The sequence below is a fragment of the Chiroxiphia lanceolata genome, chromosome 2 (assembly GCF_009829145.1).
Source record: "Chiroxiphia lanceolata isolate bChiLan1 chromosome 2, bChiLan1.pri, whole genome shotgun sequence".
Lineage (NCBI taxonomy): Eukaryota > Metazoa > Chordata > Aves > Passeriformes > Pipridae > Chiroxiphia > Chiroxiphia lanceolata.
In genome coordinates, this window is record NC_045638.1 from 65,753,583 (window position 1) to 65,768,430 (window position 14,848).

The window sequence follows — 14,848 nt, forward strand, 5'->3', positions numbered from 1 at the left end:
GCATGAGAAGGAGGGACTTCGTAATCAGTAAAACTGGGGCTGAAAGTGGTTCAGCCCAAATGCATCTACACAAATAAGAAAATGCCTATAGAGAGCATTCTGGGGAAAGCTCTCTTACTGGAAAACCAAGACCACCAGCTGTTTCTGTGAAGTGCCTGTACACTAATTGTGCAAGTTTTGAGTTGGCTTCCCACCAAGTCTCCAAAACTTGACAACAGATCCTGCTTCCCAGAGAGGGAAAAAAGCAAACAGCAAATAGCAAAATATATATCTTTTACATATAAAACAGATATATACAGTGAGAATACTATATACCTATGGCACCAGAAACCCCAAATAGCTTCCTCAAAGGGAAGAGGGAAAGCAGGAAGGGAAAAAGGACAAAAAGAAGGACGGAAAGGGACAGAAACAAAACAGGTATACAAAATCTAAAAATCTGGTAACCAGCAAAATAAAGAACTGGCAAAATCTCATCACTTCCCTTGAGAGAAGCAGGATGGCTGGACACGGCCCAGTACTCTCCCCTCACACATGGTAGACTACAGCAGTCACTACAGGCCTCAACTTCAGATAAGCAAGACCACATACCTGTTCTCGAACCTCACCAGAAGAGAAGAGAGCAAGTTCTCTTATCTACGCCTTATTTATACCCCAGGTTACGTAAAGGAATAGCATGGAATACTTCTTTGGTCACTACCCTAGTTCCTTCCTGGTTACAAGCTGGTCTCCAGGAAGGTCTAGGGTGAAAACTATCACACTAATGCACATGGCCTGGGGAACAAACAAGAACTAACTTGAAGTCTGCATGCAGTTATGCAGTTACAACATCACTGGGATAATAGAGACACAGTGGGGTATCTGGCATAACTGGATCACTGCAATGGGTAGAGACAGGCTTTTCAGGAAAGTCAGATTGGGTAGATGGGAAGAGGGAATTGCTCTGTGTGAGAGAGCAGGAGGAATGCATGGAGCTTTGCCTAGGGATGGATGATGAGTCAGCTTAGACCTTATAAGTCAGGGTTGGCAAACAGAGCAGCAGGGGTTGTATTGCAGGTATCTGTTGTAGACTGCCTAATCAGGAAAAAAATAAATAAGGTCATCCCTGGACCACTAAAAGATGTTTCACAATCACAGGTTTTGATTCTCATGTGTGGCATAACCAGCCTGAATTCTTCTGAAAGGACGGCACAGACAGACAAAAGCAATTAAGGAGTATATTGACAACTGCTTCCTGTCACAGGTGGTTGGGTAGCTGATGAGTGGAGACATGCTGCTGGATCTCAGATTTACAAACAAGAAAACAATAGTTGAACACGTGAAAACTACAGGCAGCCTTGGCTGTTGCAATGCTTAGAAGGTGGATCTTCTGAGAAGAGGAAAAAAGATAAAAATGGGATCACATATCACTGGACTTCAGATCACACTTTGGACTCTTCAGGAAATGTCTTGTGAGAGCTCAACAGGGTATGGCTTGAGGGTAGGAAGTCTACACAAAGCGAAGTGTATCAGTGGTCCTAGGCCAGTTGTGTAGGATTCAACAAGGCCAAGTGCCAAATCCTGCCCTTGGGTCACAACAACCCAACATGCAACACCACAAACCTGAGGAAGAATGGTTGGAAAGATGCCCGTTTGAAAATGACGGGGAGTGCTGGTGGACAGATGACTTCATATGAGCTGGCAATGTACCCAGGTAGCCAAGAAGGCCAATGTCATCATGGCTTGTATCAGAAATAGTGAGGCCAATAGGACAGAGATTGTCCCCCTGTACTCAGAACTACTGAGGCCACACCTAGTATACCATGTTCAGTTTTAGGTCCTTCACTAGAAGAAAGACATTAAGGTGCTGGAGCATGTCCAGGAAAGGGCAGTGGAGCTCGTGAAGAGTCTGGAGCACAAGTCTTATAAGGAGTGACTGAAGGAACCGTGAGACTGAGGGGACACCTTATCACTCTCTACAACTTGCAACTGCTAGGACCTGGGGGAGTGAGGCTGCAGCACCCTTACCTCTCTTGGACTGTCAGATCTGGCCCAGTACTTTATCCTAACATAGTAATCATGTCTCCCTCAGATTGTAATCTGCATTTCTCGCCTGTCAACAGACTTTTTGACAGGCCTTTCATAGTACTCTGAGCTAAGCTTATAAAGCTGTGCCATGTTTGAGGCACATCCTGGATCCACAAAACATCTCTATGGAAGGCTTGCAGCAGTGGTCACTGAGTCCAGGTTGCAGTGTACTACCTTTTTAACCTTCAGGCTGTTTTTCTTTTTTCTGTCTAGTTGTTACCTTGGTACTTACATCTTATATTTGTTTTATAGATAATGCAGACCTACATGCACCAACTTACTTTCAAAGTAATTTCTTCATTGTCTTTCTTTGCAAAAACGACCTACTAATTTATTTGCTCCAAATCATGAACAGAAACCATTACCCAAAGAGATGGGTAGACCTCTGAAAGGTAGTAGTCTGCAGATATTTTAAGAAAAGGAGAAACAGTGATAATGGTGGATATTTTGTTTCACAGTATTACCTGCCCCTACATGCTAAAGTAAAGTTTAGTAGTTAGTCATATGTATGGCTTTAAATAAGTATTATAAAATTGATTGTGAATGTTTTCAATTAATTATCCTTCATGCTAATTCAAGGATCCACATGGGAAACCTTATTTATAATGGGCCAAAAGTAAGCAGGTGATTTACCAACAGTCAGTAGAAATGTATATTCAGTTTGTATCAGTATTTGTGATAATGGTATCAGTTATTTCATAGACAGGAGGTGGCCTGTCCCAGGAGAGAATCCTCTTTTGCAGAATTGTCACAATGTTGCTAATGCAACTTTTCGTACAATGAAATACTATAAAAGAATTTGTTTTCTCATTTTCAGGTTCTTGATGTGTAGAATCACTAGTAGATATATTTTATGACTAGGGCATAGCAGATCCACATAGAAACTCATTTTGCATAGGAAAAGAGATAGTGTCCTCAAGATAGTAGTAAACATAGACACTTAAAAACCTTGTTAGAAAAATAAAAAATGCTGAGGATCTTAAAATACAAGGAACTCAGTAAGAAACACCAAAATGATTTGTTATAATAACATGTAAAGCATATACTAGATAAAATGTATGATCTCCAGTTTTAGGGTTTTATATTTCTTTATTGAATATCAACTATTTTGTGTTGACACATAAATATTTTCAGGGAAATGTATATAATATTTTTAAAAATTTTGGTTATGTGATTATTTTTGCATTATAAACTCAGTACAGTAACTCCCTTGGAATGTAGTTTCAAGTGTAGGTTGGCAAAAAGTGAAAACTACATCCGGTTAATATATGACTAGAGGATGGATTTTTCATAAACATTTTTGTTGCCACTGATATTTTGAAATTTTGATAGCAACTGTAATATTTTTTCAAAATGTATACATTTATCATATTATCAAATGCTACCTTTGTTTTAAAAATACATTTACCTTGTTTATTTCCAAGTAGCGATATCTTCCATTTTATTATAACCTTATTAAGAATGTAATGGAAGTAAAATTTTATTTAAAATATTGGTAAATATGCACAACCTCAAGAAATATCTTCATTTATTACAGCAATGTTTTTGTAAATGCAGAAATGTAATCTTAGTATCATTGTAATTTCTCCTTCCCACCAGACTTGAAAATACCTATGGTCAGCTTTCCAAAGCCAAAATGCTTATTATGGCACTGAATTTTCTTGATCTATGTCTCTTTCCCTCTGTTTTGTCTGTGATGTCCCGTCCCCATTGTCCCCACCTACCCAAGGCCTAGTTTAGTTTCAAGTGCTTTTTGAATAAAAAATTGACCCACCTGAAACATCCCACATTAGAGAAGAGAGAGTTAATCTGGAAGGCTTGAATTTTCTGTGGTTTATGCCTCCATAAGCATAAAAGCAGCTTCATAAAAATCACTGAAGTGTTTAATTTGAAAAAGCCTTTAAACAAATAGAAGTATTTATACTGACGGAGTCTATTCAATGCTTGCAAAGGCGTTGTCTGTGTGCACTGCACAGGCACATATTGTCACACTATAATGGACCAGGCTTATTATTTCAACCATCTTCAACGACAAGATTTAATATAAAGGACAGCCATATGCACACAAACTCAGCAAACAACAGAGCAAAAAAATGATTCACTTATTTCACTTTAGAACATGCATGCATCATGCTATACTGTAGAAGGCAACTGAAGTAACTGAGGCAACATTATTCCTCCCCTGGATCTCCCTTCTTGGGCATCCTACTGATCTTTTCATAGTTAACTAATTAGTTTAGAAGCATTTCATTTTATGTTTGTTTTCCTAGGAAAGCCTGCACCATCATCCAATCTAGGAGGCCAGCTCTTCACACTACATGTGAAATTAGATACTCAGTTAATGAAGCTTTATCTCTTATTTGATGTCTGACAGTAAATCTGTGGTATGTTCTCTGCCTGAATCCCTTAATAGGTTTACAGAGAGTTAACTCTGACTTTGGTCTTCCGTTAACAGCCAGACTTTGCTGGTTGGACTGTTCTGCTTGTTTAATTATTTAGTGGCTCAGTAACACAGACAGCTTCTACAAAAGCCAAATGATCATACACAGCAACAAATGAACACCATAATCTTAACAAGATTATCATAATAAAGAGTCATCAGAGAAATTAAAATTATCTGCTTTAATTATGAAATTATAAGCCCATTAACTCCTCTGCATGAAAAGCAGGAATTGGGGAATAGCAAAGAAGAACCCAGAGATGGATCTTATAAAGTTGATAGCAAATTAAAGAGGGGGGGAAAGAAATTTGCTGTGTGGGCTCAGATATTGCAGGTAATTTATTTTGCAGCATATGTTTCCTATAGATTAGGCTGTTCAAAATGAGGCCATGAGAACTGTTGGTTTTTTCCTTGTCTTGCATGTTTTTTGCCTTTTCTCACCCAGACTGTGTTTACTAGCCTAAGACGAGCTCAGTTGAAAGCTACAAACTTAAAAGCACACCCTTATTTAAATATGCCTAAAGCTGTGAATTAATTATGCCCTAAATAAGTTATTAGAACAATATTGCCACTAATTTGTTATTTATGGCTACTTGTTTAAAAGTTTGTAACAGTGAAAGTACTGAACTGACATTTCTAAAGACATTAACATGAAAATGAGATGAATTTAAAGAGAAAAAATATTCAATGAGTAAGATTTTACCAAAGTAGTCTTCAATAATGCATATGCTAGCCACTCTTTCTTTCTACTTCTACTGTACACATGTAATATTCATTACTACTTAATTTTTTCTATACTAGTTTGCGTGATAAATAAACTAAAAAACCCTCAACAAAAGGTCTCCTCAAAGTATTTTATACTTTAGGAAAATACAGTATTTTTCTTATCTCATAATGAGAATTTATCTTATAAAGGATTCAGGTAATAGACTTTATAGTAACAGTCCCTTAATTTTAAATGTAACATTCTCTATAACATTACTAAATTAAACTTTTGAATATTAGGTAGTTAAATGTGAGGAATATAATTTCACTTTTATATAGCCAAAATATTTCATTGACAGAGTAACACATAAAGACTGTCATCATAGAAATTATTATTGAAATCAGGTATGATATATTTATTTTTGAACAACTGACTTTGTTTCAGCAGAGACTGAAAATAACCATGAGATCAAACCAGAGTTTGTTTTGGAGTATTCATTAACCTGAGGGGGAAAAAAAAAAAAAAAAAAAGGCTACTTACAAAGCTTTTAGTAATCCATTTTCCAAAACATGTAACCAAATTCTTACTAATCCAGAAGAACATTAGTATAAATTCAAAAAATTTACATTACTCACAAGAAATTGCCCCTTTTCTTATGCACTGGTTGAGTTCTATGGGTTTTTGCCTGTTTGTTCCCAAGAACCAGGATTTACTGGATGACAATCATAATGTTGGTAGCTATTTCACTGCTAAAAATCCTTTTTGAAGAGCGAGTAAAAATGTTGCTAAGTGCTGCTTTTCAGGATTTTTCTCTGGTGTTGTATACTTCTCAGATAGATCTAATATAGAGGTATTGTTCTGAAAATCCTCAACTGACTTTGACAGCTCTGTAAAGGTTTTCCTAGGTCAGAGTATTACAAACATACTATACTTATATTCACTGCTATTTTGCAATAATGCAGTTTCTACAAGTGTGTTTTTACGAGTGTCTGCAGAGGAGGTTCCACTATTAGCAATATAACCACTTGATAAAACCTATGAACTCTTATCAGTCTACTACATCAATTCTAAAGAAAAGTCATTATTTATCTCACCTGAAGCTAAAAAACATTTTCTTTGTAGGTTCTAACTTTGTTTCTTTGTTCCAATGATATGACAACACAAAGATCCAGTAACATAGGCAGAATACTGTGAAGACTACTTGATATATTCTAGGTTACTTTGTCTATATTGCTCTTTTTTTAATACATGTTGATAGTCTATAAATTCTGTACAAGACAAAGGGAAATCTGACATATGGTTCTCACCAATACTTGAGGATTAATTTCTAACTTGTGTTTTATAATGAAGGTGACATCTACTTCTGATGGGTTTCACAAGGAAGCCTATGGGAAGAAAATGCTAAATAGCTATATTTTTGTGAGTTCCCACCCTCACTCTTCAGTCCAATGAAGTAGGCATGACAATAAGACCTATATGAATTTGGTAGAGAAGTTTCATGTTGCACTCAGGTAATTTTAAATTGGGACTTTCTGTCATTCCAGGAGACATATCCTAATTCACTGAGTCAAAAATATCCTGGGGATCCTTTGAGAATTTTCTCACATCATCCCAGCCTTTTGAATACAGTAGTCTACCACCTGCTCTACCATCTAGACCATATGTCACCAATTTCATACAATACTATGATCTGTCAAAGACCTTATTGGTGTCTTCAAAGCAATAGCAACTGCTGTCTCCATAGGCAGGTGTCTCATGATAGAGGGCAATCAGGTTATTTTGAACTTAGTAAATCCATACTGACCTGTTCCTACACACCTTCTAAGAAGGTTTTCTTTGAAATGGTTTCCAAGAGGATTTGCACTGATGAGGTTGCACCTCAGATGCTGTGTTCACTTTTGGCCCCTCACTACAAGACAGTGAGATGCTGGAGCATATCCAAAGAAGGGAGATGGAATGGGTGAAGGGTGTAGAGCACAAGTCTTCTGGGGAATGATTGAGGAAGACAGGATTGTTTAGCCTGGAGAAAAGGAGGCTCAAGGGGACCTTATTGTTCTCTACAACTTCCTGAAAGAAGGCAGTAGTCAACGGGGAGTCAATCTTTTCTTCCGAGTAACAAGTGATAGAACAAGAGGAAATGGCCTCGAAGTTCAGATTGAATATTAGGGAAAAAATCTTCACCAAAAGGATTTTTAAGCATTGGAAGTGATGAAGTCACCATGCCTAGGGGCATTTAAAAGACCTGTAAATGCTTAGAGACATGTTTGAGTGGTGGACTTGATAGTTATGGTTGGACTTGATGTTCTTAATGGTCTTTTCCAAATTAAATGATTCTATGATTCTATAATATTCCTAGGAATCAAAGTTTGGCTGACAACCTGTAGTTCCTCAGATCCTCCTACTTACCTACCTTGAAGATGATAGCAACAGCTAGATTTTTTCCTGTCGTGAGACCTTTCAAAGATCATAGATGCTATAAAATTGGAGAGGGTTCAACACAAGTCTGTTGAGATGACTGGGGTCTAGAGTGCATGAAGTACGAGTAAAGGCTGAATTATTTAACTTCTTTAGTCCGACAAGGACAGGGACAAATTAAAAACTTCCTAAAAATATTTGACCGGTGTTGCACAGACCATGTAACCAGACTCTTCTCAGTAGCAGAACATGTGAAAAAAGGCAAAGGCCAGTTGTGTCTTGGGCAATTCAGACTGGACATGAGGAAAAATATCAGCAGATTAAGACATCAAAAAGAATGAAAAAAGTGATGGGATCTGCTTCCTTGGAGAAATTCAAGATCTTGCTAATCAAAAGCCACAGCTGACACGAGCTAGTCCAGAATATACTTGGTGTGGCAGGAGCAGATTTTCCTTCAGAGACATTTTAAACCATTTTGGTTTAATTTTTGTAAGTTTCAATTACTGATTCTTAGTGATATGTATCATTCTTTTTTGGCTATCTTTTATGGCCAAATGAAAAGTATGTTTGTCTTAGATGTATTTGCATGCACTTAGATCATGTAACTCAGTTTCAAGAGATTGGAGAGAAAATTGTTGGTACAATGATTAGGGTGTATACCTGGAAAATAAGTCTAATCTTCTCCTGAGACACAAATCCATGCATTTCCTTTTCTCCAGCAAGTATCCTTGGGTTACACAATGTAGAGATCAGGTAGGTGAATATATTGAACATTCTTATTTTTTTTAAGAATCTCAGGGAAAGACACTGACTTATAGCTGAAGCAGGCTTATTGTGTCAGTCATTATAGTGCTTAATACAGTTACCAGAAAGAGAGAGAGACTGAACCATGTGGACCTGATTATCCTTTTCAGGTCCTGAAAGGTATTACATATCCATATACAGTTTATCCATGAGTTTTTGGTTGAATGAAAAGCACTTTTGGAAAAACTGTATTTACACATACTGTAAAGATTTACAGTATTCTGATAGGTTGTGGTCCATCTTTTTTTAGTTGTTGTTTTCTTTTTTTTTCCTCTCTGTTCTATCAATACTTATTTTTTTCCATTCTTTTTATACCTACAGATTGCTTTTAATTCTGCTTCCTTTAGCATCACCTACCAACTATTAATAACATTTTAACCTCTGGATTAATTTTCCTGTAATGCTAGTCAAATACTGCATAGTTTAGGAATTCTCAACTTCAATTGTTTTCAGCAGTATTTTGACTACCCTTTTTCTAAACCTGGAGAGGCCTTCAAGCCCACAAGACATAAGGAGGGAGTCCTTCCCTCCCCTCCCCCCTCTCCTCCTCTCCTCTCCTCTCTTCCCCTCCTCTCCTCCTAGTCAGACCCTCTGTAAATTTAGTATACCCTCTAGATGCTGCAACAAATTTAACAAATTGTATAAATAAAATAGGTACCGGAAAGTTGATGAACAGCAAGCCTAAGAGACTTTGACAACTGTAACTGTAAGAAGTAAATGCAAGTACTGTGAAAAACAAATATGGATAGCATGACAGAAAAGAAATAGGGAGGTAAGTGACAAGTACATTCCCTGACCTGCCATAAATAGTGATTATATCAGATCAAAAGACAAACTGGCAAACATAAGAAACAATGCAACATTGAAGGAAACAAAGCAAATGATCCTGGTGCAAACTCAAGAACCAGACCTCAGTTTCAGAGCAAATTTTAGCAATAGCAGAAATAGCAGCTGTATTACATAAAAGTGTTCTTGCCAGTAGCAAGGATAGTGGTTTACATAGCACAAAAGTGGGAGATTAAAAGAAAATGAAATACAGTATCCTTCAAAACTTTGGATACAGAAGTGTGAGGGAATAAGATAAAGAAATGTGTGACTCATAACAGCAAAAGACATATAAGAAGTCATGGTGTGACTATGACTGCTTCTTTAGAATATTGCCTTGCCAATGATGACATTTTTAGTCTACAGCAACTAGATACAACTAATTAATTTTGTTATAGTAGTGGTTTGTTATCTGAGCTTTCAAACAATCCATCATTATTCATTCAAAAAAATCCATTACGAACCAGGATTACAAACAAGAGATTATGTTTGTCTTCCAACTCAAAATATTCTGCGAATCTGTGTGATTTATAGCAACTCACAAAATTTATAACATCTGCAGTACAAGAAAATCTGGATTGCTTCTTTTAGGCTTCCAACTAAAAGCCTGAGAATCAGTAGAATGATCCAAACAGACTATGTAAAGTGTTTGCATTACTCACAGAATTGATGAAAAGAGATAAACAGTTTTACGGAAGAAAATAGAAAACTTGTAGGAATATAGGCACTCGCTTAAATATAGGCACTTGCTTAAAGCTAACAAAAGGAAACCCTGGCTATGATAGCATGTCTGAACTGTTGCTACTCTACAGCCTAGGCTCATGGGTCCACTTAGGATATAAAATGTGTTATATTTCTCTAAGAGTATATAAGCTTCATTATTTTTATGACAGAGAAATTAAAGGAGACCAGATATTGCATAAAAACTTTGTAGTGAGACTACTCATAAACACAATTAGAGAACTAGTTTTCAACTCTTTCCCCAGACTGAGACTGGTAAGACACAGTCTTACATGTCTACATCCTGAAAGACTTCTCTACTTGTCCAGGATATGAGGACATTCACAGTCTTCATGGTTCCTGCCCAGGCTCCCTCAAGGCCTTCCTCCACCCTGCCAATGGTCCAGAACTTCCTTCTGCCCAGCCTAGGTCATCAGTCTCTATCCCAGAAAAGCTGTACAAGTGCCAGTCTCCATCTCAGTGCAACTGCTGGCTCCACCTCTTGCGCTGCTTGCTGGATGGACCTTAGATCTGTCTCATAGACTTGTTTCTGACCCTCACTCTTTTTATTTATGACTGAGAACTCAGGGTGGACTTTTTCCCTGGTTCACCAGTTACTGTGGCCAATGGACCTTGGTATTAGCCCTTGACTATGCTAGCTTTGTTGAGATCCTGTGGGACGGTGGCCCATTATTAGAAGTACTTTTTGCACTGGAGTTACTGTTGATTCAGCTTGTTCCTAGATCAGACCCATTTTTGCTACTCGCTGACAATTAGTCATTATATTGTAGATGAGTTTGAAAAATGAGTAATCCGTATTTTCTTGTGAAATTGATGTGTGTGGCTTCCTATTAAATTTTCACATTCTTTCACAGCAGGAGTTGGAACTGACCACTCTCAGCGTGAAGTACATACTACTTTTTACCTTGGCTTCAGTCTAAAAACAGCTCCCTAGTTTTCTTCAAGAGAAACTGCAACACAGTCAACAGTGCAACATGCACCAGTATCTATCTAAAGACAAATAATCTTACCTCTGTGTTGCATGGTATACATCTACACAACTCTTAGGTGGACGAAAGACTGAATGATAAAATAAGGTACATGTTTACTCTTCTTGTTCCCTCTTGAGCAAAGTGGATGAACCATGCCTTCTGAATGTAGATTTGCTTTGAGTCATTATGATGGGTTTATGGTCAAGAGACACAACTTTTATTTTTCATGTGTTTGTTTGTTTCTTTGTTTCTTTGTTTGTTTTTACCCTTCATTGTGCCTGCAATGTTGTAAACACTGCGATGCAGCCTTGAGGGGCTTCAAGCAGTTTTTACAGCAAGAGAAAAAAGGTGTCTTATATGTCTTGGGATCTGGAGTTAGGTGATAGAAGTTACAGTGCTGGATGAGGTAGATCTGACAATTGTAAATGTAAAGGAAATTAATTTCCTGTAGTATCATTCATGTCAAGTTTTCTAAGGGATCTCTAGATTTAACTGCCTTGAAATCCACACCACTATTTTTTTTCCACTGTAAAAAAAGCCCAAACAAAACAGTCCTGTAAAAAGTTATCATTCATGCAGAATGCAATAAGAATATACACACTTATAAGGTAGACAAGCACAAGACCAGTGCTCGGGTAAATGGGTTCATTCACAGTGAAGAGGTATCCTTTACATTATGCAACAGATATGGTTTAGAGATGCAGGGACAGGACACAGAGTTCAGAGGAGTGCTGTGTAAGGTGGTTGAGGCTACTTTATCTCAGCAGTGGGTTGCCTGAGTGGACTTAAGTGATTCTGTGTTTGTTGGCAAAACAAATGATGACTTTCTCTACTCGAGATTAGAAAGATGTATTAAATAGCAAACAGTTCCCAAATGAATTACACACGAAAGGATTATTTCTCCAAACTGATATGTACTTTAAATGCCTTTACCCTAAGGTAAACACCTTTATAGCCTAACTTTTATAGTCACAGAAGGCAAATAGATATTTTTAGGTACTTAGTCTTATCCCTACTTTTGGATAACACAAACACTGTCTTGAAAACATATAATTCTTTCTATCACTACAAAGAAGACTAGACGGATCATATGGGCTGCAGATACTAATTTGTAATATGGATCCCATCATATTTCTGAAGTTTGGTAAGACCCTAAACTTAATGACTTAACACAAAATTGTTATTAGTGATGATCGGATGTCAGAAATAGGGCAAACTATTTCATTAAAAAAAAATATAGAATAGCAATAGATACAAATTTTCATTGTGTATGTAGAGGCATAAGACAGCTTTGGTGAATGCAGATTACACTTCCTGATGCCTTTAAGAGTTAGCAATCCTAAATGAAGAGGGAAACTTCTAAGTTCCATAATAAGTAGCAAATGTGTCTTATCTGTTCCCTTCTCTCTTTCTTTTCACAAATAATGAAACATACTATAGTGACTTCTGAATTGAAATGACTGTTACTTTCAATGACAGCAAAACTGCTACAGGATTTATTAGAAACTGCAGTTTTCAGCTTCTTAATAATTTTTAATTACATGACTTATTCTGCTTATTGATTGAAAAAGTAGACATTAAGAAACTGATTCTCATTTATGCTCAAGCTTCTTTAGTTAGTTTTGGTTACGCAAAAGGAAGGAGTTTCCTAAAACCCTACCCAAATCTTCATTGAACTACTGCTTCCATTACAACTTTCTTTTATATTCAGTTTGAATATACATTTACATATTTGTTATCAATCTTAGCTTTTTTTGTTAATTAACATAATTAGTATATAATTAGAAAATCCAAAGAAATACTGAGATACTATGAACATATAAGAAAAATTCTACTAGAAACTGACTTGCCTGTGATTTTTAAGTAACACATTGATTATTAATACTTCTTAAAGTCTTATTCGATAGAGGAATTTTTTTAAGTTAACCCATAAGTCCAAGAGAAAAATAGAAATTGGTCAAGATTTAACAGTTAAACAAAAAAAAACTGGTTCAAATCAGGACAACATATTCATTTGTAATAAGTTTTTGCATGGAAATATATTTTTACGTCCTTCTAGGTGTAAAACTGTTGTTCTAACCACCTGACACCTCAATAAAATATTCTGTAATGCTATACATTAAGCCGGAAGCAAAGTTTATTTATTAGCTGGGCAGACATATGTTGTCAACGGAAATTCCCTAATCTCTATTTAGTACCTCCAAAAGGATTAAAATATTAATAACAACTATTCAAAGTGGTAACAAAGAAATTAAGGACATATTGTAAACAAGTAGTTTTCTGAGTTGGAAAAGGCTCATATTTTAGGATCTATGTACATTTTTTTCCCTGTTTCTATTTATAGCATTCTGAGAAGCTACAATATCTTTTCTACTTGTACAACCTCAGAAGCATTCCTATTATACACACATTTAGCTCAGATGTGTGTCTTTTCTTTTTCCTAGTCCTAAATTCTGTGTACAGAAGAGGAAGAAAGTCATTACAGTACGGGGATGGAAACTTCCCATTTAATAAACATATAAGGGGAAAATAACGGCAGACATATCTGACTATGTATAGATTACAGTGGAACATGTGACAGTGTACTTCTGAAACATGATTATATATTTACTTAGAGTACAGCACAGCTTCTGCTTCATCTGCATGTCTGTCCCCTTTACATAAAACCTAAGACATCCTCTGGTGTAGGAATGCGGAGGTCAGCGCTTGAATAAAGACCTCCACAACTTTTCTGGGTGCAGCTGGTAAGGTGATTTTTATAGCGGGGCAACCGAACGGCTTAAAGGGAGGAACAAAAGGGCACAAAAAGAGCACTGCACAAAATGGCTCCAGCCTTAAATAACATGGGATGAGTAAGGAAGGCACCAGAACAGAAGGTGGGTTTAGGTGGAGCATGCAAATTACAACCAATCATACGAGATAGAGGCTGAACATAACCATATATGGTACTGCGTCAAATATCAACCAATGAAAGGACAGAATATACATACATTATAAATACAATACAATACAATACAACAACTTATATGCAAAATCTACGATTTCCTTATTAATTACACATTTTTAGACCGCCACATAGGAAGATGGGTCTGATTTTCACAAAAGGGACATTTCAGTTTCCACATTGATATGGTTTTAAGCTGGCTCCCTGCCAAGTCTCCAAACCTTACCACAAGAAGTCCCCCCCCCCCCCAAACCTCAGGGAGAAGAGGGAAAAAAACAACCAAGAAAATCAAAACAAGAGAGAGACAACTAAAGCAATATATATAAATATATTTACACATATTACAGTTATATACGATTGAAATATATATACAATTTCACAAGGAAAAGGGAAAGGGAAGGGGGAAGGGAAAAAAGGAACAAAACCAAAATAAAATATATATATATTCCAATCAACAGCCCAAGATCTAGCACCTAAAAGAATTAGCAAAGAATATCTTACTACTCTCCTTGGGACAACGGAGAGTCACACTGGAGCTACTGCCAACAACCTCCGCCTCCCAAGGTCGGCAAGACTTTACCAGGCCTCACTCTCCAACCCGACAGACTCAACAGCAGGGAACCTGCACCTCCAAAGCTACCGGAAGGAAAAAGAGAGAGCGAAGGCCTCTCCTCCTTTCTTCTTATACCCCAGCTTATGTAAAAATCGTAGGGAATACTGGGTAAATCTGGGCACTTCCTTGGCTACAAACTGGTCACCGAGGAAGGCCTAGACCAAACTACCACACACATGCATCATGGCTTCTCTGGACATAAGGTAAGAGAGTAAAAGACAATCCTCTTCCTCCTTCTGAATGACAGAAACAAATTTCCTTTCATGTAGCTTTTACTTCATTTCCATCTTGACTAAAATGAATGCATATATCTGTGAAGATAAGG

At 36.9% G+C, this 14,848-nt stretch overlaps 1 long non-coding RNA gene across 1 annotated transcript; it reads right to left on the bottom strand.

Moving 5' to 3' along the window:
• Window positions 1-210: 210 nt before the first annotated feature.
• On the bottom strand, window positions 211-14,595 carry LOC116783234. Its single transcript, XR_004355573.1, has 3 exons — window positions 14,451-14,595; window positions 6,895-6,900; window positions 211-221 (listed from the first exon to the last, which is right to left on the bottom strand). It is a non-coding gene; the product is annotated as an uncharacterized LOC116783234 (long non-coding RNA).
• Between the last annotated feature and the right edge of the window lie 253 nt (window positions 14,596-14,848).